The sequence below is a fragment of the Passer montanus genome, unplaced genomic scaffold (assembly GCF_014805655.1).
Source record: "Passer montanus isolate IOZ18808 unplaced genomic scaffold, ASM1480565v1 scaffold45, whole genome shotgun sequence".
In the NCBI taxonomy this organism is placed as follows: Eukaryota; Metazoa; Chordata; class Aves; order Passeriformes; family Passeridae; genus Passer; species Passer montanus.
Genome location: NW_024369373.1, coordinates 8,244,104 through 8,269,719, shown reverse-complemented (window position 1 = coordinate 8,269,719; position 25,616 = coordinate 8,244,104). Strand labels below are relative to the sequence as shown.

At 41.7% G+C, this 25,616-nt stretch overlaps 1 long non-coding RNA gene across 1 annotated transcript in view; it reads left to right on the top strand.

Annotated features, from left to right (window-relative positions):
* The first annotated feature begins 5,347 nt into the window (after nt 1-5,347).
* LOC120508122 overlaps nt 5,348-25,616 on the top strand; it is a 76,006-nt gene continuing 55,737 nt past the window's right edge. The window contains exon 1 of the long non-coding RNA XR_005628932.1: nt 5,348-5,427. This is a non-coding gene — a long non-coding RNA (uncharacterized LOC120508122). The remainder of the gene's footprint in view (nt 5,428-25,616) is intronic.

Sequence of the window (25,616 nt, the reverse complement as noted above, 5' to 3'; positions counted from 1 at the left end):
CTCTTGGGTGGCTATTGCAGTGTGCATTCAGCCCTTGCCTGGTACAGAGTGGGATGCAAAGGGATCTCTGAGGATGCATCCCCTCCACACAGCTTTGCCTGAGCTAGCTCAGCTTGGATTGAGGATGCTCAGAGGTCTGCAGTTCAAGCACACGTCTGCCCAGCTAATGGGGTCAGAACATCTCCTTCCAATAATGGATTGGTTCTCTCTAGGGTAAAGTGCCTCTATGAGAAATTGAGAGGAGATCCATCCTTAAATAAGATTTGATGCAGCCCAGGAGAATGACAATTACATCTTTTGCTAACACTATTTCTAAGGCAAAGTCATGCCTTGTAGGAAACAGGATGATGGAGTACTTGGGGAGATTTTTGTAGTGCAGTGACTAGTAGATAGGTCCATGCTATAGAAAAGTTCTGTGAGAGAGAAAATGAAACTCATGTAAGTGGCTGTTCTGTTGCAGATAGTGAGAAGCATCCCTGTGTGGGTCACCCTAGTAAAGTCTGGGTTATTTTCTTCTTGGACTGAGTGCAGCTGGTGACAGCAGCAGATATTTTTACCCAACAGATGAAAAACACAAGAGCCACTCCTGGGGTTGAAGTCCAGGGACCCAGCTGAGATGTACATTAAAAGAGGCACTCAGAAGGGGCTGCCAAAATCAAGTTAGAGCTGCAATTAGAATTCATACCTGTATGGATGGTCCTTTGCTGTGTCCCATGGCACAGGTCTCAGCTGAGGGCTGGGGTAGGGCTGGGCAGGGGGGATTTCATTTGAGACATTGAGCTGTGTCTACACCTGAACTTTCTCCCTCTCATACTCACAAATATTATTTCCCCGCACTGTGCAGGACTGTGCACAGTCTAGCAGCAAACCTGCCCCAGAGTCACCAGCACAGGGAGGACACCATGGCTGGGCAGTAATCCCGTGGCAGGGAAGGGAGATCCCAGCAGCTAGAGGGCATTAGAGCCACCAGTGAGATCATGTGTCTCTGAACAAAAGCAGGGTGAGTTTGTTTGCCCCTCTGATTCCCAGATTACCGATTCACAGAAAGGCATTTTCAACCATTATTCTTAAACTGAAATCCTGATTTTCATGGCAGGTCTGTGGCTGAAATATAAATTGGAGGTGGGGGTAGTAGCTGAGATTTTGCCTGTCTCTAACCACTTAGTTTTCTATTTTGTAATTCCACAGACTTCTGCACATGTCAGTTTTAGATGCAAGATGTAGCAGTAGGCTCTCCAGTCATTGATCCTGACTTAACTGATGTCAATCATCCATTTTGGACACTTGCATAATCCTCCTGGCCCAGATTCCTACATCAGCACTGGCTTGTCAGAAGTTCAAGTTGCACAGCAGCGCCTGAACCCCTTCAGAAGTGTGGCTGCAGCCCCCTGCTCTCACCTTCCTGCTGTCACCCGCTGTGGGACAGGGCACAGCTCACCCTCTTACCTTCCTGGTCTCTTTCCCAGCTTTGTCATAGGTGCTTGCACTCACTGCTGGCCTTGGCCCAGTGATGAGGGTCCCTTTCCTTGAAGGAACATAACTCAGGGGTAGTGATGAGACACTGGAAAAGGCTGCCCAGAGAAGCTGGGAATGTCCCAGCACTGGAAGTGTTTGAGGCCACTTTGGGTGGGGTCCAGGGGAAGGTATCCCTGCCCAGTGCAGGGGCTTGCAACATCTCTAAGGTCTCTTCCAGCTGCAGCCATTCTGTGATTTTGAGTGAGCTGCCTCTGCTCACAGTGACAGCTCTCCTGTGACTGCAGATGGCACTCAGCTGTCTGCTGCCCTGCCTGCTCTCTGTGGGACACCTGCTGGCTTCACCCTCAGCTGTGTCCGGCCCATTTTCCCACTGATATGTTCTCAGTGCATCTGGCTCCAGCTCAGCAGGGCTCTGGGCAGGGCTGGGTGGCTGGGGAGGGACAGCCAGTCACTGCTGCTGGCACACCCCCTTCGCATCAGTTCAGCTCTCAGCTGGCAGTAGGTGTGAAACAACGCCTTGACATCAAGGCTGTCTTTGTGAAATGGTTTGACACAACGTGGCCCACGTTGAGCTGCAGTTATGCCTTTTTTTCCCCCTTTTGGAACAAACATGTTAGTTAACTCCTTGTTAGTGGCTAATAAACAGGAACAGAAAACTCTCTCTGGCTATGCACTCAAAAGTTTGCATTCTGTGGCCAGGGAGGGAGTTAAATGTACAGGTAGCTAAGGGAGCCATAAAATGGTTACATAGAGCTGCATAAGCAAATTAATATGTATGTGGCTCTTTACCCCTCAGAACCCCAAAAGAGAACAAAAAGAGGCTGATCTGAAAGTAGTTGCAGGCTGGGATTTCGACACACCTGTGGAGTACCTGCCCTGCCTCTGCCCATCTGCCAGTGCCACTTGTGCTGCAGTTCTGTAGCCTCCATGCTCTGTTCCCCTTGGTGTTGCCAGGGGTAAACATCAGAGTTTGCTTCCCAGGGCAGCCTCTGGTTGCCCCCAGTCACCACCTGAGCAGGGGATGGGTTTTCTGAGCACTGTGTCACGCCTTCCTAATTCTCATTTACTGTATGTACCTTTCAGAGCCTCACGGGGCAAAGATAAAGGAACACAAGTTCCTGTAGTGTAAATGAAAATCCCAGTGCTAAGGAGCAATCCTGAAATGTACTGCAGGATTTTCTATTATTTAAAAACACTGTAAATCATTATTTTATGGAGAAGTAAAATATGTAAAAACATTTCTGTATAGTTCTTTTCTAAATCTAACACAGAAGCTTTTTCCCCATTTTTAAAGCAACCGTTTAATAAAGTCTGACACTTAGCAATGTTTTGAAATAATTTTTGCTGCTCTGCCAGCAGTTAGCTTTGCTGTGAATCTCTAAAGACAAATCCATCTACAGTGAATCTAGCAAAATTCAGCTCCGTGTTGTATGTCAGGGTTGAGGACTACTTGTCAGCTCTGGCACTGTCAGATTTTATCTTTAAATATGACAGGCAATTTGTTCAGGGAGCACTTCTGAATGACAAGATATAGTGGTGTTGTAAAACATGGCACCTGTGTGGTATGCCCTGCCTCTGTGGACATCAGAGGCTATTGTTTCCTTTGCTATTAGACAGCCACAGTCACACAATAAGGTGTGTAAAATGTTCACAGAAACCTTTTAAATAGAGTAGCAGGAAAGTAGATACCCTGCGGTCATTTAAGTCAAGCCATTTATCATTTTATCTTATAAAACACAACATTGGCTAAAATGTGATGTAAAGAGAAAACCAAACGCTCTGCTGAGCAATGTCAGTGCAAGCCAAGGATCTGAGCCATGCTGTAATAAAAGAAGGTTATCTTTAAAGTGAAATGCAATAGAAAAATTAGGATTTTAACTCCTTCCCAGTCAGACATGGCAAGAGCCATGCAGAGGGCTGCTGTTGGCATATGGGATGGATGTGGTCCCACTGGATGTGTAGGAATAGGATGGGTTTGGTAGTTAGAAAGATACGGAATGCTTTATTAGGAAGGACTTGGCACAGTTTAAATATACTTTTTTGTTTCTTATTATGAAAAGAAATTAAGTAATTTCTTTTTACTTTGGTGTAACTACTTTAAAGGAAATTCTCTAGATGAAGCAGAGTGGTAGCCTGTGCTGTTTTTTTGGCAGACAAAACTATCTGTCATGTTCACTCTTAGTGTGATTTCCCCATCTTTGTTAGAAGAAAAGAATACTTTTTGTTTTTAAAGTGGCATTTCTGTGTTCAGAAATTTATAAATTCTCCTCAGATTTTTTTTTCCTTTTTTTACATGCAAGTTTGTAATTTTAGAACCACTGGGAAAATGAGCATTCATCTTATCTAAGCAAAGATCTTTTGATGATTAGCTCCATATTCTGAGATGGCTTCCATAATGAATGAACAGCAAGAAGAATCTCCAGAGGGTTAATCATTCCACCTGGATTTGGTATCTATTTCACATTAGCATGAACTGTCACTGAAGAAGTCTATCTCTTCTCATTGACTCTGGAGAGAGATGAGGTAACTTGCTTGTGTAACTTTCAGCTAAATTTGGCTGAGGAAAGTCATCTTTAGTCACCTAAATCCCTTTTCTCCCTGACATAGCAGCCTAGATAGATCACAAAGGTGTTTCCAAGAATGTTTCTTCTCCTTGTTCACCAGCATTTGACCAACTGTGATACAGCTTCATAATGGAGGCTAATTCAAAGGGCTTTTAAAAACAAGGAGAAAGATTTTTTTGTAATTAATTGTGATAGATGACTGGTATGGTCACAAAGAGCAACATAAATCTTTGTGCCATGCCCAGTGCTAAAAAGCAGACAAACTCTAGCTCAGGGAAGTCAGGTACTTAAGCATAGGAAAGTCATACAGGGAAAGGGGTTTAGACCTCATGTCCATTAGGAAGGCAGATAAACACCCAGTGAAGTAATTTTGCCTGCCCATCATTGAATAATGTGCTCTGAAAGGAAGGGCTGCACTTCAGTTCCACCCTCCTCAGGCAAGTGGCCTTGCCAGCAGTTTAGACAGAATGGAGTCAGGAAGAAAAAACCCCTCAAACACCATTGAAGAGATACATACATCCAAATAACTGCCCCAAATGAGAAGCAGCTCTGAGTAATTATCAGTTATCTTCTGGTGGGTTTTCTTGAGGAATGAGATATAAAATACTTCATATATATTTCAAAAGCTATGTGTTTACTGGGATATGTTATAGAGCTGTATAAGAAGTCTAGGATCAAGGAGTAAGGTCTTTTATTTAAAGGTCAAAATTGAAAATTTGTGATACAAGTGAACTGACCAGCAGTGAAAAAATACATAGACACCTCACAAGCTGTGTGCCAGTGTATAATCTTTTGCTGCTACAGCAAATTCTCCTCTTAAATACTTTCATTTGAATATTGCTGTTACAGGAAACCTGAGATGTGCCAGGTAGGAAGGAGTAGTTAATCATATTATGCACTCTACAAATGGTGAACATGCTTTATTAGTTTCTTCTGTAGATAAAATTAAGTGATATCTGGGAAATATCTGCAATAAAGGTATTTTGGTTTTTTGGTTTTGTTTTTTTTGCTTTAGTAGTCTCCTTGTGTCCTCAATTTGCCTTTTATAAGCCATGAAAGTGGTTATCATATAAGTTGGACTTAGGTAGGAATCAAAATAATGGCATCAAATAGATGGGAACAGATTTTTTTGCTAGGGAAAATTGCAATTCATTGATTCACATGAGGCCACCCCTCTGTGGGCCCAAACCACAATGGACGTGGTTATCCACAGCTGGAGTGAGTCTGAGATGACAGAAAACGGCAGCACAGGTGCAAAAACTTCATTTATTTCCCAGCTGGCCAGGAGAACGGCTTGAGCCTGTGGCAAAGAAGGGAGCTGAAAATGTGATGCGGAGGAACTCAAGGAGTCTGGAAGAAGCTGATGGACATGCCTGAAAGCAGAAAGGTAAGTGGGAGAGTTTCTCCACATTCCTGAGTTTAATAGGCTGTTTTGCACAAAGTCTTGCCTTTAGTAGAGTAAATAATTAAATATGTTCTGTGATTAATAGAGGGATCAAATTCAGGCATGGACACTTTTCATCAGGGCTCCTCCATCTGCAGGAACAAGGCTTTGTACCCTTGGCTGGGGAGCTCTGTTTATTCTGGTGCTTTTTAACTCTGTTAAGGCTGTGGGACTTATGGCTAACTTTAATCAAATATGAAATAAAAATTCGAGTCTCAGTGACTGAAGTTCTGAGATTGTTTTGTGAAGTTTGGAATGAGGCAAAACAAGAGTGACAGCCAGCAGTGTCCCTTCTGAGGAGGAGCCAGCAGGAAGTGCCCATCACTATCCCTCTGCTCAGCCACAGCAAGGGCTGTGTCCTGTCAGAGGAAACCCTAAACAACAGGGAGCCAGCAGAGCTCTTGTGGTGAGGGCACAACAAATCCGTTGTCTTTGGTGACAAAGAATTTGAATTTATGGGAAATTAGTCTTCATTAGTTCTGCTGTTCACACAACCTCTATCTGGTAAACCTGAGAAAACCAGGGCTTTCTCTGTTTTACACTAATAAAACTAGGGTAATGTTATTTAAAATGCTTTGGCTGTACAACAGTCTCCCATAAGCTTCCAGCAATTATCCACAATGGATGCACATTCTTAACTCATGTTTGAATTTAATTGTCAGTGTGACACTGAGTAGAATTGGATTGGGCATTGAGCTTTTCAGTCCCAAACCACCAGTGCACTTGGGGATATATTTAGATTTAAATTGCATGTGTTTCAATTGGGAAAATGTGTAAGTGCTTTGCTGGATCTAAGCTAGTGCTTGGTATCTCAGTTTTGTAACTTTTTGAGCAGGGATTTTTCATGAGAATAAATAATTTCATGTGGTTTCCTAAAGAAGTGTGTTTGTAATTGTGCTATGTGCTTAGACAAGGACTGATTTAAACCAAAATTAATTGAATAGCAGAGTAAGTTTCTGGTGGTTTTATGAGAATGGAAGACAGGCATTATTAATGCCTGTAAGGAAAACGCTGTTTTGGGACCCTCAGTCCTACTAGAAATCAGCTCACCTAAACAGGTGTGAAATTATGAGCCTGAACTCATAGCAAGTGGAATTCATGGATATTGTGGCTCAGGGAGCTACCTGTGGCTTTTACTCTGATAAAGCTTTGAAGGCAAACACTGCATTCAAAACAACTCTTCAGCATGTTTCACCCAAAACGAGGATCTTTTTCTTGCTAAGAGACATGTGTGGCAGGCTGCACATTAATTAATTAACCTCAGTGTTATCCAGACGCATCCCAAGAACCTCTGTGGCTCTGCAGATGCTGAAGGCTCATGTACATCCTGGCCACAGCCTTCCTCCCCTCTTCACCTTCCTGAACAAAGGGAGCACTGGAAATAAAGGTGACCCAGGCATGCTCATGTCAGTGATAGGATGAAGAACAAACAGCTTGTCAGACAGCAGTATTGTCTGAGCTAATCAAAGGATCATGGACTTATTTGGAGAGGGAAAGACTTTTAGGATTGAGTCCACCAGTACCCCCAGTACTGTTAAGCCCACCACTGACCCATGTCATTAAGTTCCATATCCATAGAGCTTCTAAATATCTACAGGAATGGTGATTCCATCACTTCCCTGGGCACCCTGTTTCTCTTATTCCTACAAAAAGTTGGCAATTACATTGCATCTTTATTTTATTTTGCTTTCTTAAAAATCAACTGGATATCAATCTACAATCAATAAAGAAAGTTGCCTATAGGCAGTTCTACCTTCAAACCTACTCCATGGATCAGCTGCTGGTAATCTATACACAGTCAATAAGACACATTTCAAAAGTGAAGCTTTTCTCCCAAAAGGCAAAACTGCTCTAATTTACAGCTGGATATGAACTGGGCAAACAGTATACACCTGAAGTAAATGTAATTTCCAATTTACAAGAAACTCTGGTGAAAGATTAGATCTGATCTGCTCTCTATGCAAGTAAATCTATGGATATTTATATAATGATAACTGGAGAGCACAAATTGCTTTGGTTTTTCCTTTTGGGTATTTTTTCATTTGTTTGTTTAGCAAAACCTGCAGGGGAAACTCGAACAGCTATAATTACAGTCACAGTTACAAGTTGTGGGGTCTGTAGATAATAAGCTACAAGGCATTTTTATTGTGCTCTTTTATTATTATTTGGTTAAAGAATGCTTTTTTTTCCCAAGACAATCCATCTGTGTTTTGTAGGAAGAAGAATCAAAGCAATAGCTGTCAAATATCAGTGAGATAGCAGATTTACAAATTAATCCCATTGCTTTGTATTTCCACAAAGGTTGAAATCTATAATTGGTGCTAGAAACTATAATTAACTTATTAGAAGCACTCAGCTAGGTGTGCAAAATGGCAGCAGGTGTGTAATATCATTAGCAATATACTGTATTAAAAGCACCTCGGAGTTTTATCCCTTTAGTTTCATGCTGCCAGCTGCCAATTTGATTGGTTAAGTAGTTTTGGGCCATGCAATACTCTTTCTTTTGGATTGATGTGTTTATTACTTTTTATGACAGGGGATCCCAAGGCAGATGTTCAATAAAGAAACAAGCTGCTACAGACCAGAGTAAAGAGATAGGTGGTGTAGATGCAGGAAATTGGGAAAGTTATCATATGCGCTAAGTTGTTATTGAAGATTTTGCTCCCAGCATTTGTAGCAGTTGTGTTATATGCTCTTCCACAGACAGTAATCTAACAGGGAATTATTGAAAGCCGAGTGCCAAGATTTCAAATTGCACTGTGTGATGTGGGGCTGCTACTCGAGCAGGGAGCTGGGGGTTTGAAATGATAAAGACGTGGCCGTGCCATTTTTCGGAGCTGTGTGGGAGCAGTGAGAGCTGCTGGGCTGGTGCAGAGCCTTTTCTCACTGAGACACAGCTGAAGGTCTTCTTCTCCTTTGCACCTTGTGCAATCACTGGTGAAATCATTTCCACTAGCACAAAGGGAGAGAAAATTGTTACTGGGAAGGAATCTTGTTCAGAATTTGGGTAAAGGGTGAACAAATTAGAGTTGTATAGACCTGGATCAACCAAAGCCAAATTCTGCTCTGTCTTCAACAGTAAAAATACATGCTCATCATATTTAAGTGAATGGGAATGTACAGATGGATACATGGGCAAAACCAAAAAAAGAGGTAGGTTTTTAGTTCATATAACTGTTTTCCATTTGGTTTGTTTTTCTTAGTGCTAAGGGGGAGAGAAACTACAACTTTCATGGCTTTTGGAAACTTCTGAACACTCCTGTAGGGGAAAAGCAAATGTTTTATAGAGAGCCTTCTTGGCATAAATCATTTCTTTTTCAGTGTTTTAAGAGGAAGCAATAGACTGTGATTGACATAAAAATTTTCTCTTTAATTGATTTAGTCTATTTTGCTGGTTTTGTGACTTTAATTTAATCTATTACAACCAGATATGAGAAGAGCTAATAATTCATGAGAGATGTTATTTTCTAATTAGGTTTTTATGAATGCCCCTAAAGCTTCTGCCCAGAAGTGGAAGCTGGCCAAAAAATTTGAATTATACTGAGAGCAAACTGTTCTGCTCTGTCCATAATCTTTAATGCGCTGCTTTCCTTTGGTTTCTTGATGTATTAGCATCATCCCTGAAACAATATTTTTCCCCTGTGTTTGGAAGGGATGAGTATCTCATTGGTCCTTTCACCACCTCTGAGACACTTGCTGTCCTGCTCCTGCCATCTCCTCTTGGCTTTGAGGCTCAGCTCTTCAAACTGCACTGGGCACCAAGTGCTGCCCTTGCTCTTGCAGACAAGAGGGTGTGACTTGTGCCATCCCAAACCTTCCCACTCCTGTGTGGTCACTTGAAACCTCCCTTCTTTGGTTCTAAGGGTGTATATTTCCACACCCTCTGCCTTTTCCTGCTGTTTGTGAATTATGGTGCGACTACCAGGAAGAAAAAGGAAATGTGTAATGGGCTCTTGCTGTCTGTGGGGAGAAAAGCTGCTCAAACTGAGACAGCCCTGTGGTCTGCAGGACTGCTCATGGTCTGAAATGGCAAATTTCATGGGCAGAGCCAAGTGTTCCAGGTCACCTCTCGGCTCTTCCATCCTCTTCTAAGTTATTGAAGCCTTAGGGAGGGAAGAAAAAGAAGTTATCAAATTTAGGCTATTGGACTATTTGTCAGACCAGTCTAACCAACAAATTCCAGATGCTGCTCTGGATATCTGATGGTTGCAGTTCAGTTGGCAGGAGGCACTGAGACAGGTCAGGGAAGGCTGAGGCTGTGTGGGATCAGCTGAGGGAAATGCCAGGGATATGTTAAAGGTGTGAGGCAGAAAAGAGAGACTGTGACAATGGAGTTGTGTTAGAGCAGGGGCTGAACAAAAAACTCAAGAGTACTTTCAGTAACAGGATGTGTTTTGATGCACAAACAAAGGCAGTGAAAGAGACAACGCAGACCTTGGGAGCTGAGGAACATGGGAAAGGGGAATCATGCTAAAAAGCAATATGAGCTGTTGTGGGAAGTGACGTTTTAAAAACAAACCACAGTGGTTGCTGCATTGTACAAACCTAATAAGACATAGTGAAAAATATTGGATTTATTTTTACAAGTTAAAAGTGACCTTGTTGGCCTTATGAATGGATTCACTTCTCACAGTACCTCTTAAGGGCATTAGGGTTATGACTAACTCATAAAAATAAATCCAATATTTTCCCCTTGGCCATGTCATATCCAATGTTGGAATTCAGCTGTGAGAACTGGTGGGGCTCTGACTTTCATTTAGTTTGACCTCCTATTATGAGAAGTACCTGGCTCTCAATCCTGGTGGGCTGCAGCATAGCTCCAACATGGTTATGCTGCATACAGAATGGAAACAGAAAACATCCGAAGAGGCCTGGAAACAGAGGGTTGTGCAACACAACGTGTAACTGAAAAGAACATGTGAAAGGAAGAAGTGTTTCAAATACAGATAGGTTTTCTTCCTTTCCTGTTTTTCATTTGACCAGCATAACAGATCAAGGCAGGACTGTCAGTTTAGTCCTACACTGAATATGGGGGAGGCAGAATCCAAGCTGGTGACTGAGCTCATACAGTTGTTCATTTCTGTTGGAGTCAAAGGAACTTTTAAAAATCCAGTCAAGAAAATAACTAGATTTAAAAATTAGTTGAGAGCTTTAAAGGTGACAGACACACCTATCTAGTATTTGTGATAGCACAAGACCTTACCTGAGCAACAACCTAGTCCAAAGCAGTAGGAAAAAATAGTACAAACTGTTTTCAGCACCCATGGAGGTCTACAGGTGCAAGTTTGAAGCTTTGTTGCTGCAGCTTGGTGGGCACTGTTGATCACTGAGGCTTAGTTGTGGTTCCACACATCCAGGTGAATGCAGTGTGGGGTGGTCACATCATGTATCAATGAGGAAATGTTAAGTACATACCAGATGTGCTCTTTTTATAACTCATGTATTCTGCTTATCTGCTCTGCCTGATAACCATTCCCTTCCCAATAGCTCAGATGAATTCATCTTCCTTTTGGCTGAAGAACCATAAAAGGTCCAGTACATGCACCTGGGTGTGGTCCTGGGTGACTGGCTCCATGTGGCCTTGCTTGAGAATGGGGTTTGGACTAGGTGGCTCCAGCCCCAACCATTCAGTGACACCACGACCTTAAATCCAAGCTGTGACAGCACAAACTTCTGTATAAGCTCATTCACCCTGTCAAAAAATGTAGAGTGAGCAGAAAACCAGTTGATGATATAAGAGTGAAGGTGCTATGGGATTAACAAGAATGTTTTCCAGGTACAATTAATCAGGCTGAGCTAAAATAGAAGCAGAATGAGATCAAATATTTATTGCATAGTGACTGTCCTTGCAGGGGGAAGCCCTTAGCTAGTGTAATTTGGATTAAATATAAACTCAAGTGCAAAGAATATATATATAAATCCATTTATCTGTATTTATCTGAAGCAGAGTTGGATTCCAGCTTTGGTTACTGCAAAGTTAATTTTGCCATTGTTCAGTGCTGCCTTTTGTCTCCACAAATTTTCTCCCAACAACTTGAGCAGCATGCTGAATTATAGCTGTAGAAAATCATGAATGACATGCATATGTTGTAGGCATTTTTGAGGTTGCAGGGCTAACAGTAAATATTCACACTTAAAATATTGAATTTAGGTTTATATGCCATGGAAATGTTGAGTACCTTCTTTGCTTTGTTTCCTCTGCCTCTGCTTTTCCCATGATTCTTTTATTACACTGAACAAGTTCCGTATCTGTAACATACAGAAGTTGACGTGTTCTCATATTGCATTTCCTTATTTTCTCTGAACAAGTTTCAATGAGTATTATTTTACCTGCATCATTTCGGTGTCCAAAGTATTCCCATAGTCAGATCAATCATGGGAAAATTTTCATTCCTTAGAAACACATGGGATCCAGAGACAGGGGGTTCCCCAAGTGTGTGAGTTTCAGCCCTGCCCTGCTGTGCTCTGTGCAGCACATGAGCTGTTGGCTCTCCTGTGGAACTGCCCCAGCCCAGGCAACCCCTGCTCTGAGCATGGTGGCCACTGCTGCAGTAGCTACCACGCACTGAAAAGGTGTGTTGGCAAGTAAGCCGCAACCACAGATTTAAGATTTCTTTTTATGAGACAGCTTTGTGAGGATTTAAAGGTGTTTCTTCCTAAACATGACAAATAAGCCTGCTGAAGCAGCTGAGAACACTTATTTATATAAACTGGCACTGATGCTACCTTGTGTAAAATATGTTTAATTTTAGCCAGTGCATATTTGAGTTATAGTTTCCATAAATATTTGTGAATACATTATGATAAAATCTAAAACCTTGGCAACAGTTAAGAGAAGGGTTTGCGGATAAAAATCAACATTGCCTGCAGTATCCCAGGAGATCACACTGCTAGTGAAGTTTAAATTAGCTTTGCCCTAAAATCTAAGACATTCCTGCAGCACACTTTAAAGCATCTTAAAGTGTGAAGGAGTTAAGCTAATTACTGTAGCATTTGAAGACAAGACATTTGTAAAATTAATAGGCTGAATTCTGCAGTCTTTCATTCAGCAAAAATTCCTACTGCAATTGTGCATTTTTTTGTGGAAGAGCTGCACAACTCAATCCTCTGTTTTTAAAACAGTACCATCTTGACAGAATATAGTCCAGATACTGGAGGGGTCAGGGGAGGTGTGTGATTTCTGGTTGCACAATGAGAAAAGGAGGAACACGGACCATTTAACTTCTAGCATCCCTTGATGTTATCTCCTTGTGATAGCAGAACCCTATCCCAATCCCAGCAGAGACTCTGCCTGGCACCATTTCCAGGGAGCAGATTTGGTCTCCTCACAGTTGCTGTGTTTGTCCTTTGCTGTCCCTGGGTCCACAGGGCCAAGCCTGCACAGATGGAAGTCATGCAACCCAGTCAGAGCAGCCCTGTAAAGCAAAGCATGTGGTGCTAAGGGCCCAAAAGCCACATTGTGGCTGGTTCAGGGAGCTGTAAGTCTGCTCAGGGCTGTGCCCATACACCAAGTGTGTGCTTGTGCTTGAGATCATCAGTTTTAGTTTCACTGGAGAAAATCCCACTTCATTCTGTGGCCTCCTGCTCCAGACAGGAGGTGCTGATGATCAGGACAGTCACCCCAGCAGTGAGCTCCATGTGTACTGACACACAAAGGCAGGGGTGTCCCAATGCACCAAGGGCACCTGCAGGGGCTCCCACTCACAGTGGGTGCTGTGGCTGCTCTGCAGGAATTGGGGTGTCCTCGCTCTGCAGGAATTGGGGTGTCCTCACTCCGCAGGAATTTGCAGCATCACCTACCACAGAGGGCAGTGAAAGTCACAGGATCCCAGGCTCTGCTGCTGCCCCAATGCAGGGGAATCTCTCCAGATGTGATGCCTGTGCTCTGCATGGAAGGAAGACTTGTAGGGCATTGCTGCAAGGTTTCTGTGTGTCTCTGCACAGAGAAGGGGTGAGCAGAGTAACTGCTGTGAGGACAGGAATGTTTATCAGGGGGACACAAAGTGCTTGGTTTGGGCACGAGCTCTGTTCAGCAGCTTTGCTCTTTCTCAGCCTTCAGTGCTCTCACACAGGGACATGGCTACAGAACACAGATGTGTAGGAAGGGATCCAGTTAACAGTTTCCTTTGTGAGGTGTTAGAAGGATGCAATTCTCTGTTAAAGTATTTATAGGGCAAAGCACTGGTTCCCTGCAATTCACTGGTGCTGTTCACTGTAAGAATCACTGAACTCAGGCTTAGGAAGGTGAGTTGTTTGCTATTCAATTGATCTCAGTCTGTTTCTCTTATAAACCAGTTCAAGACAGTAGTGCAATTACAGAGAAGACTGAAACAACTTCCATTGCCCCCTTAACAACAAGTAGCCTTGTTCCTTCCAGGCTACTGAGACATTTCATCCACAAACGGTTTTTAACTGAAGATTTTTTACAAGGCATTCACAAACGTGAAAAAAGAATAGCATGTTATGTGAAAATTTTTCCAGCTGCATCTTGACAGATTTTATGTTGGTTATTGAAGCTGCTGGCTAGAAATGGGTCAGTAGAACTGTAACAGACTTCTTGGTTATTGCTGTTTGACTGAAAGAGTCCAGACTTTGCTCACCTTAAAAAAAGCCTTGCTTTGATTTCCTGGCTGAGGCAGGACTCAGTTAATGGAAGTTAAGACTTGGTTTGAGGGTGAGTAGCTGGATGAGGAGAGGATTGCAGCTTGAGAATTTACAGCATGGTCTCTTGGAAATGCTAAGGTATGTTTCACATTTTTGTCTAAATATAATTTTGTTACTGAGTGTTGGCCAGATGAAAAGAAACAGATGCGGTTTATATATACACACACATGTATATGTGTCTTTGATCTGTACAGAAAAATACTGTCCCTCCAGTAGATTCATTTTCAGATGAGTTTGCTTGTCTTTTTCCAATTCAAAGTTGTAGTCAACAACTGAAGTTAGGCTGGCAGAGATGGTACTGAAAATTAGTAAGGCTCATGAGAAAAGTGTGATAATTACACCTTTTATTGCTGTCATCCAATGCAGTTCTGTTTCACTGGACCAGCAACTGTTAGTATTTCAATTCTTTCCAACTGTTCTTTGGAGAATTTTTTAAAACAAAATTTTTCAAATATTCCTTAGCCTATTGCAATTTTTTTTGGTTGTTCAGTGTAATATTCTAAATAAGAAGTCTTTATTGTTTTTAAAGTCACACTAGAAATTGCTTATGCAGTAGCTATACAGCCTCATCAACTTTTTGCAGTGCACCTTCTTTGCCTGCTCACTTGGAAGTTTATTGATTTGAACCACATTCTGGATCTGTCCTTTGCCTTTAAATTCCTTTATCATCTCTTGATGTGCCATTGACATATGAGTGTTTTACCTTTTTTATTGTGTCTGCCCCATGTCTCAAGCACCTTTTTGGCAAGTACTAGGAGCCTTCAAGCTTCTTACACCTTCCTTTAGCTGCTTGTCTGTAACAGCAAAGCCTGGGACCTGGAGCCCTGGCAGGCTCCTCTGCTCATCCCCAGCAGCTGCCCTCTCAGAGCAGGTTGCAGGGCTCTGTCTCCTTGACAGGCTCCTGTGTGTCCTTTCTGAATTGCTTCTTCCCTCGGGCAGTCTGAAGGAATATGCCTCAGATGACCATGTTCAAGCAAATCTCACCCTTACATTTCACTTTAGTCAATTTAAATCTCACACTTTATGCTGTAGCCAAAGCCATTAGCCCATGTCATCCTTCACTGTAATGCAGATCTGCTCCTATCTCATTACAATGTGCAGAGCTCTACCACAGGGTCTGATACACACATCCAGAGCTATGCTGAATTATTAAGGGCTTCACTTAAACCAGCATGACTGGGGAAGTTTTGAAACTCTGTCTTTAATGTGACCTGTAAGGTTGAAGTTCTTGAGCTCTCCCTGAAGAGTTGATGTTTTTAGTACACTCTGTGTGACACTTCAGATCTGTATAATTACATGGATTTTGAAAGAGAAATATATATTCTGACTATGGACAACTCTGGCTCTATTGTAGCTTGGCTGCAGCAAAAAAATCTGAAGACCTTTTCCTCTTATGTACATAAACAATGAAATCCTTAAATCTTCCTTGTCAGATGAAAGCCTGGGCATTCCATAATAATATTTTTCATGTGCTTACAGTAGGAATTATTTTGAGTGCTCAACTTTGACTTAGTAGGTCAAAGATGATATTCTTTTTATACAGATCTTTAATATAAGCAATATTCTCTTTCACCCCTGACTCATAATACAGCAGTTTTCCTTCAAAGCGTAAATTAAAGTGAAGCCACAAAAGGGTCATTAATGGACTTGGTAGAGTCAATACTGAGGGTATCATGTACTGCCTGTTTAATATTAAAAGTGAAATCAATGGAAGTATGGTCTTAATATATATGGGCTTTGTGAATGCCGAGAGAGAGCAGAAAGTTTAAACTTGGGAGTGTACAGAGAGATGAAACAGCTTGCAATGCAGCATAATGTTGGGGTCCATTCCTGAAAACCCAGGAAAATATATGCCTGCAGATAAAGGTCAGAAACTATTAGTGAGGATTAGGATGGTGTCATGCACTGTATTTCGTATGTGGAATTTAAAAAAAAAAATTAATGGAAGTAAAAGATTTGTAATTCTGGAGCCACCAGTTAAGCAGTAATATCCAAATCATTGGCTAATCTTTTCCTTCAAATTAATGAATAGAAAGGCCAGAATGCTAGAGAAAAATCCCCTACAGAACATACTTTGTGAGAGCACTAATAAGACACACACTGTATAACAGTTCTGCTTACAGTATGGAAGACTTTTAAAGGATCAATTAAAAGAGACTTAAAATGCAATTAAAGTGGAAATCACTTGGCAACAAGGCATTAGCCATCTCTCCCATCAGCCCTGCATTAGTGAGCCTTTAGCAAGAGATTTGCTGGTGGATAACATATTTGTGAAGCATAATAGTAGGACTGAACCCAGGCAACAGAGAGGAGGCTAAAGCCAAGCTGACCTCCAGGGAATGGCCTGGGTCTGCCTCTTCTTGCTGTGGTGAGATGTAAATGGTGGCAGGTGATGGGAAAGAGAAGCAGCTTCTGAGAGATGGCTGCACTGGAGGACAGAGGGCACAACTTGTGGGAGCTTTTTCACCCCGCTGATAAATGGTGCTGCAGTAGGCAGCCCAACTGTTTCTACAGCTGACAGTGCAGATTTCTTTTTAATACCAGTGTCCCTTTCCTTGGGAGGAAGCAGGCAGTGTTGCCATGGCTTGTTCTGTCCCAGGGGATCCCTCACCAGACATGTAGGGGAACAGCCAGGCAAGGAGGTGAATCCACCACTGGCCAGTGTGTGATTAGCTCTGATCCTCAAAGTGCACCTTTGTATTGGGATGAGGAGATATTTCTGATCTACTTAAAGTTTGTGTGTTGGAATCTGAGCCAGGGAGCCAGAAAATAGAAAATTCAGCAGAAGCAAAGAAGAGCTGCTTGTACTAAGAAAAAGCCAGTGGCAGAAAAAATATGGGGTTTGTTTTTTTATTTAAAGAACAAATCACTAAGTAGTAGGTTTGTATGTGTAAATCCAGTGGGAAAAAAAAATTTTTAAAAAAAGGACTTTGTTTCAAATGAAGTTTAAAATTGCTGCCACAGAACGGAGTTTAAGAACAGGAGACCTGATCCAGGCAATCCTTCTTGGGCCTGTGGGAGGGACTGCTGGCACAGAGCCTTAGGCTAAATAATGTCTAATATTCTCATTAATATTAGGTGATGAATGCCACAAATGCAGCCACATCAGTAGATGAGAAATGTCATTTTAAATATGTACATGCTGCTTGGGCAATTAGAGTGTGTGTGTGTGTGTGTGTGTGCATGGGGGCTTTTGGGTACTCTGTGTTCAGAGCCTTGCTCAGTCAGAGGTGTGGCTCTGCTGACTCAGCCCGATGTCAAATGTGTGTCTGAATAAAGTAGTTTGAAATGTCTGCAATGTGTGGCAGTGAGTCATGAAAACAACCTGCTTCCCACCATCTCGTGCTAGAGCTGGTCCCTGGACAGGTACAGCTGAGCACACTCCCCCAGCACTGGGCTGTGGAGTGACAAACCCCATGGCTGCTGCTGTGGGTGCGTGGTGGAGGTGCCTGTGACAGGATTCCTGCACAAACAGCCCAGCCACAAACCAAAAGGCTGAGTAACTGGGCTGTGTTATTTACAAAAAGATACCTTAGGCAAGTCCAGGATTTGTGCACCTCCTTTCTCCCTGATAAGTAGCTGTTAGTCATGTCCTACTGCTAATAATTTTCAGAAATTAACATTAATAATTTATTTTTCCTTTTCCACTGCTGATTATTTTTGAGACACAACCTGAGTATGTCTTAGCAAAATGGTGCTACAGATTTGCATAATTACAACCATGATTCGTTTTCAAATTTTAATAGTAGATAATTCGATTTTCTTTTTTTTTGGGTGGAGGGAAATACCTTAAGAGGAGGCAAATCAGAAACTTGGCCGTTTTATTTTAAGCCACATGGCATGGACAATGAAGAATAACTGAGTCATCCAGGCTTTATCTAAATGAAAGAAATGATGGGTTAATATTCCTTGTCTCACAATGCAGCAGAGCCCTAAAAGGCCACACGTTTAACCAAAGCACTGCAGGCCTTGGCTGGTGAAGCTTCTCCACAAAGTGTGGGGCTGACATTCCAATTTAGAAGCATTACATAAAATCTTAATCAGTGCAGCCAAATTAGCAGAGGGAAGCTTTTACACCATGTTCCTTGTTTACGCTTATCGTTCTTAATAAATTCTAAATGCTTTTACAGGTGTGGAAATAGGCCTATTACCAAGATAATTTTCTTAATCATAGACATCTTAGATAGAGATGTGACATTTGCCATAATTCCCTTGCTCTATCTCATAGTTTTCTGAAAGCTGTCTACATTTCCAGCACCATCTCTGTGGTAGAAGCGGTCTCTTGACTGATGTATGTCCAAATAAGCCTTTGAATACTTTTCCATATTGGCCTTGAAATAATTCAGATGTCAAATTACCTCTCTCCAGACTTCCTGACTCCAACAGGCCCCTTGAATATGTTTTTAAAGAAGTATTTAGGGGGAAAATATTAAATTTTTCTGGGTCAGGGTTCATAGAATTTGCTAATAAAGAGGCAGGCAAGGAAGATATTTACTTGGGGAAGGCTTTGAGTATATTTTGTGTAACAGCTGCAGGTTGAGGCAGCCTTTAGTTTGTGTTTCTGAGTTTGCATGCCTCCAAGCTTTTGGCATCTTTGCTTTTTTTTCTCCTCCTGTTTTCCTTTCAAGACAAATAAGGAAACAATTTCAGTCTTTTCACACCAAGCCTTTTGCATGGTCCACATATTCAAACCTCAGGTTGAACCACTTCTCAGTTTGACAAGAAATATCCTCCAGCTTCTCACTTTGTTCTCGTCAAGATGCCCTTACAGCTGAAATGCATTGAGAGCACAGAGCTGGGAGGGTCCCATCAGCCAGGTGTGCTAGAGCCCACAGCACTTGAGCAGTTGCTCTGCATAACATTTGTGTGACAGAGCTAATCAGGAGAAAGGAATCGTGCTCTTGTTTTGGTCAGCAGAGTCAGCTGTGTCTCCCAAAGCTTTGGGATACACTTTTGTTTCATATGTGTCCTTTTGTCCTATTACCCATTTGTCTCTCTCACTGGACTTGGTTATAAATTCCCTATTGCTGTTCTGCCTAAGGACCAGACTGTAAAATTGTACTGCCCAGGGCCAAATTTTGACTTTCAGCAAAAATTCCAGGTATGTTTTGGGAGTAGTTTGCAACAGTGATGGCAAATGGCCTCTGCCTTTTTCTGTGGAGGATGAACAGAGCAGCTCCCCAGCCACAGCTGGTGCCAGGGCTCTTTGTAGGGTGGCTTTGCATATCCCCATCAACTGAGCAATGCCATTCAGGAGGGAGCAGGGGCTGACTGCCCTCCTCCTGCTGTATTAAAAACTGCCTCCAGACCAAGGTGCAAGGTGAAAAGACTTTTATCTCAAGACAAAAACTTTTCCACAGTGGACCCTTTGGATGGGTTCACTGTGGTCAGTTCCCTCCTGAACCTGACAAAGGCACAGAGGTTTTCTCCTGAAGGGCCTGGAGCAGAGCAGGGCTTTCCCTCATTGTTGCTCAAACGTGTCTCAGAATGCTCTGCTCTTTGGGATTATTGTTCTTAATTGAGAAAAAGATGATGAAACAAATAAGTTCACAAGGATGTTGTTCTCCAGCTCAGCAGTGTTTCTGCCGCAAACTTACAAATGGGCATGTAAGCCAGGGGGTAGGAAATGAAAATAAAATTCAAACTTGGTTTCATCTAGTCAGAGTTATGTTCATGACATTACAAATACTGTCAAATAAAACTATCAGAAGCTTAATTATTTAGGACTAACTATTTCCAGAAGGATATCAACAAGGTTGCTAAATGATTAAATGTTTCAATTTGGATAAGAACCTTTTAAGGTCCAAGACAACAACATAGGACTGACCGATGATATACTCAGATTGAAGCTGATGCCTGTATTTTTAATAACATGAAAACAAAAAAGTATCTGGGGTTTATTTTCTTTAAATAATGCACTAAGAAGGCTAAACTGAAACAAAGGTAACATTAAGGTAATATGTGTGGCGTAGGGTAAAAATTTGTTTTGCATTTTCCTGATTTTAATAATCTGCAGTGTGCTATACATGCATATGGAAATGTGCGTATTTGCTATCTCCATTACTAAATTTGGTGTCCCTGTATTCAGGCCCTTTATCTAGTTTGTTCTCTGTGTTTTGCTTCTACCACTTGAAAAAAGGGTTAATTGCAACTTATCACTATTAAGAATGTGTTTGCTGCAAGCATGTGATATTTGTCGGGTGGTACAGAATTTGTTCAGAGCCATTGACCTAAAATGCCCACAAGTATTGTTTCCTTTAAAGTATTAGCCTTATCTTACAGTGTAGACTCAAGCAATCTGAAAGGTAAATAATCAAAGAAAAGCTATTACCCAAGACTGCTTACTGTTCTTTAAATCAAGTGTCTGTGCAAGGCTAGAGATGCTGTAGGTAATTTTAGAAACAAGCATGTGACAGCAGTTACACACTCTCAAAAATGTTTAAACTCAATGCTTATAATCAAAAAGTAATTATACACAGCATTGAAAAGAGACAGTTCAATGCATCTCAGAGATCAGTTACAACCAAAACCTGTGAACAGAAGGAGTGAGCTTGTATGAGTGTCACGCAAATCCCTACCAAATTACTATTCACTTCGATTAACTTTCAGTGACCGTGTCCATAGGCTGCTTGGTTAATGGTTTTCTGTCAATACTGTAAAAATGCTAACCTGTCTTTACATCTAATCAATTTTGAAATGGCTCTTTACATAAATGGTCTATTCCTTTACTTCATTAAAAGAAAAAAAAAAAACCACAAGAAAATAACCAAGGAGCAATCAAATAGGATTGAACTGAACAAGCATTTGTAAAAAAAATACAATAATTAATTTTAAGTCTGTGTTTTGAAGTAGTTGTCCTTGAGTATTGTCTTCATCACCATTTTTTAAAGGGCATTGAAAATCAATGTTTCATTTTACTATCATCCATCTTTATATAGTAATAAATTAAGTGGAAAGTATTGATATTTTTGACTGAGCTTTTAAAATCTACATACTAATGACAATTGCACCCTTGTGACTTTTTATTTCTGTTGCTGTTTACTGACACTGACTAGAGGGAAATTTCAGTCATCTGGGGACCATTTTTGCTCTGAGGGAATAAGACAGTGTCATGTCTCTGGTTTGATATTATGCTTGAGATCTTAGCCATGGTATCTCTTGCTGGACTTCTTTTCAAAAAACAACGTAGGCAGCAAAAGTGGTTGAAATGCTTATCATGCCACTCAGTCCTTGTGTGTTCCAGCTACAGGGATGTATACTGCGAGCACAGCTAACGGACCCACAGGAAAACCAGGCTGTGTGGCAGGGAACTGAAAATAAAAATGCTGGTGACAAAGTAGAGGTGCCTTCATGTGCCTTTGGAAATGCAGCTGGTCTTGGGAGGAACAGGAGCCCTGTCCTGGCATATGTTTGGATGGGGGATTGAGGAACATGAAGCTAGGCTTGTTGGTCAAATCTTATCCTTTCTGGCTATTTTGCCTTTGTATGCCAGACTCATAAGCAATGTCTGAGTTGTGTGATAGCCAAAAAACCCCTAAATCCAATTATAAGGGAAGGAAGACTTTGTGGATTCTATGATCCTTTTAAAATTTATTATTTAGAGTATAGCTTATGAATAGAGCAGGAAGTTCAGAGGAGTTATTTTTAGCTATGTGTGAATACTTGAAAAAAAATTTTTGTAATATTTCAAATGAAAGCTGCAAGTGACTTTGGCAGTATTTGCTCCATCTTTGTTCACTTCTTGGGAACATTATGAGCTCTTGTCTGTGAATGAAAACATTTGCAGACAGAACTCATGATTGTAAATTAGTGGTGTTAAAGGTATCTGGTTGTCTAGTGCATTCCTTGCTAGCATGGGAATCTGCTAATCCCACATAGCAGGGACAGAGGTAAAATGCTGCCTGACTCAGGTGAGGAGGTGCTGAGCACAAAATTTGATTGCCCAAAGGACATATATTCAAAGTAATAGTTGTGGTGAGAAACTTGACAGCGAAGCCCTGGCAGCAGTTTGCTGACATAATCCATTTGCTGAGTAATTCCAAACAGCAAAGAGATACGTGAGCTCCTGCTCTATTTGTGGATAATTTGTAAACAGAGTCACATTTTTTTGATAACTAGTTAATTGCACATATCTCACTAATAGTTATTTTCCCCTGTTTATTCTCTGCCAAATAAATTCTGCTACATTTCTTCTGCTGACTGCATGATTTGTTTAGGCAGGCAGAATTTATTTTCACTTTTGAATATCTTCTAATTCATGTGATGAGTATCAACTCTTATTTTATTGACTAAAATGTCCATTGCTGTGTTAGCTCTCCCTCTTAATAACATACAGATAGAAAACAAACAACTTTGCACTGTATGATAAAACCAAATATTGATAGGGCAGCCTTGCTGGATTTTCTGAAAAGAAAATCTACCTACTTTTGGATATAAGTAGGTGTGCTCATGTCAGAGGGTTCAAATACTGTACTGGAATATGTTAAGTGAGTACAGAAGTTTAATGATAAATAGTATGCCAAAGGCCAGATTCTGAAATGCTTTTGCACGAATCTTGTTCCAAAAATCTGTCTCTCTGAAGTAAAAGGGTAAGTAACTCATGAGGGGTTTGTAATTTGGGTAGGAAAGAGTCTTGGGAGCTCTCTTGTCCAACCTCCTGCTGAAAGCAGTCAGCTATGGGCTTTGAAGTGGTTATTCAGGGCTTTTTCTTGTCAGGTCTCGAAAACCTTTAAGGTTGGTCATTGTATAACCTCCCTGGGCAACCTGTGCCCTTTCTCTTTTCTCCTCCTTTCCAGTCCTTATGTCACCTTGCCCACAGTTCCTCATTTTCCCACCACGTACCACTGTAGCCTTGCTGTGGCTCCATCTCCTTGCTAACCTCTCACAGGTTCTGGGCACTGCTCTCCAGTCCCCCAAGGTCTTCTCTTCTTGGGCCAGGTGAGTGCAGCTCCCCAGGCCACCCTTGGAGCTGCACTCACGGCAGGCATTCCATCCCCAGGTGTCTGCTGGATCTGCCCTCTATCCTGCCAGGGCTTGGGCAGGATGGGGCAGGAGCAGGGAGCTGCTGTGCCTGCTGCCCTGCTGAGCCCCCAGTGACACAGCAGCACCTCTGCCACTGCTGGCTTGGCAGGGAGCTCATTCCTCTGGCCAAGGGGATGGCTGCAGGCTCCAGAGCAAAACCCCAAGTGGTTAATTCTAAGTCCTTCACTGTGCTGAGTAGATCTCTGACTCTGGTGCCACTTCTCCCTCAGGTGGGTGCTAAACCCTCTGGAAGAGAGCACTGGGACATGAGGTGTGCTCACAGCAATGGTTTGGTAGCTGCACTGTACTCGTGCCAGGTTGTTTGTTTTTTTTCCCTGTGAGCAAACAGTGGCTCAGTCATAAAGGCTAATTTTCACAGTAATATTGATTGCCTGCAACACGCTCAATTCTAGTTTAGATTCCACCGGATAAAGACGCAGCAGCACTGATGTGTTTTTTTCCCTCTGGAACTTGAAGGGTACTGGAAAAGACAAATACAAAAGAAATTGTGCACCAAGGTACAGACAAACCATATGTTAGCTGCAGCTCTCCCCAGGGCAAGGTGCTAAGTTTTGTTTACATTTTGCCAAGACAGCAATAAAATTGTTTGTTTACAGATGACAGGGAGAAATGGGATGTCCTTAAAGGCAAGCTATGCATGGGGATGCAAACAGCACACAGAGGCACAGCTTGGAGCAAAGTGCAATTAATGCTCCCTTCCTGGACAGCCCCCACCCCCTCCATTTTGGGGGGTTAGCCAATCCTGTGGGTCATTATGCAGGATTATAAAAATATTAAGGCTGATGAAAGTTTGCCTTCTCCAGTTTCCCAGTGAACGATGTATTGCGCTATTAGATCCCACTGACCAGGATGTGCCTCGCAGCCCTGTCTATGTGCAGAGGACAGAAAATATGAGAGTTGTGGAGAAGGACTCACTTTCATCAAAGTATCAGTTTCCAGGATAGTTTGGAAGCCCACAGCATTATTGTATTACACATTGCACAGAAGCGTGCCTTGTTCATTTTTTTTAGTGTTTTAGAAATAAAAGACTTTTCTTCCAAATTGCGCTGGGAGGCAAATTCTTCAACAGTGTAATAGAAAATGTTAGACAATATTCCTTACTGGAGCTATTGACATTTTTGGTAGTCGTGACACTTTGATTTTTCTCAAAACATATGGATCAAGCCTGAGTGTGTTATTGGACAGGAAGACCTGATGAAAGGCCTTCCTTTATCTTTCTTTGTATTTCTTTCCCCCTCTGTTTGTTCATGGCTTTCTCTCTGAATATAATCGCGGTTTTCTTATGCTGCCCAGGGAGTCGTTATTGCCTTACTAAATATTTTATAGTGCACAGTGCACCATACCTGCCAACTGGTTATTATTTGTTATATGAAAAAAATCAGGGGTAGCATCTGAAAAGGAGTGTGCGTTAAAATTTCAAAACGACACACAGAATAATTTTAAGCCCTTAAATTGGATGTCAGGCTGGGTTTGTTTTTTGGCTCAAATTATTTTTTGTTTGCTTGAAAAAGATCTTTATAGTTTTTGGGAGGTTCCCTTCTCTTTTTGGTATGTGTGCCTCTCTGATTCCAAGCACTTGTTTCCTCACAGTTTCACTTCCTATTTGTTCAAAAGGGAAAAGTTCAAAGCCACTCTGGCAGCTGAGGGAAAAGCTTGCTGAATACTAACCCTCAAGTGTCTGTCTTGTCCTGACCTTGAGAAAGTAGCAGTAAACTGTTCTATTGCAAACACCACATGTGTGTTTTGTTAGACCAGGTTAGGAGGGGTCAGAGCTCACCTGAGGCTTGGACTGCAGATTTAGACTGCTTTTCAGCAGCATAATGTATTTTTAAAAAGGGACATTCTCGCCTTTGTATGGGCCTAATATAGGCTCTGTTTAAAAACCTGTCAAAATCCCAAGCACACACTCCATAAAATATAAATAAGTACTTACTGTTTGCAGATGTTGCTTGTTTTTCATAATGTTTGTATTTGAAGTCCCGAATCCCCGCTTCCTGTCAGAGCTAGCCCTGTTGCTTTAGTCCATTTATTTCTGAAGGAACGGAAGAACTTCAAAATGCAATTTCTCAATGAAGACACTTTCTGTCAGGCCTGTCAGCATTCGCAGCACAATTACCTTTTTTCAGACCAAGGCTTGTGTTTATGGCTTTGACTGCATGCACAGCCCCTCTTTCCCCCAGCTCAGCTAAAGCAGTTGCTGTTTTTTAAAAGACTCCCACTTGCCATAAATTGTGCCTTTAGGTACTTTCAAAGCAACAGGATAACTTAGCAGACCTTTCTCCTATTTGCATGTTTTAATTCCTTTGATAATGGATACGAAGTATTTTGTGGGGAACAATTCTGTCCTGGGAAAAGGGATAGATCAGATTTTTTCATGTGCAATCTATCAAGCATCTCCCTCGGTAAGGTGAGCTCTGCCGAGCCAT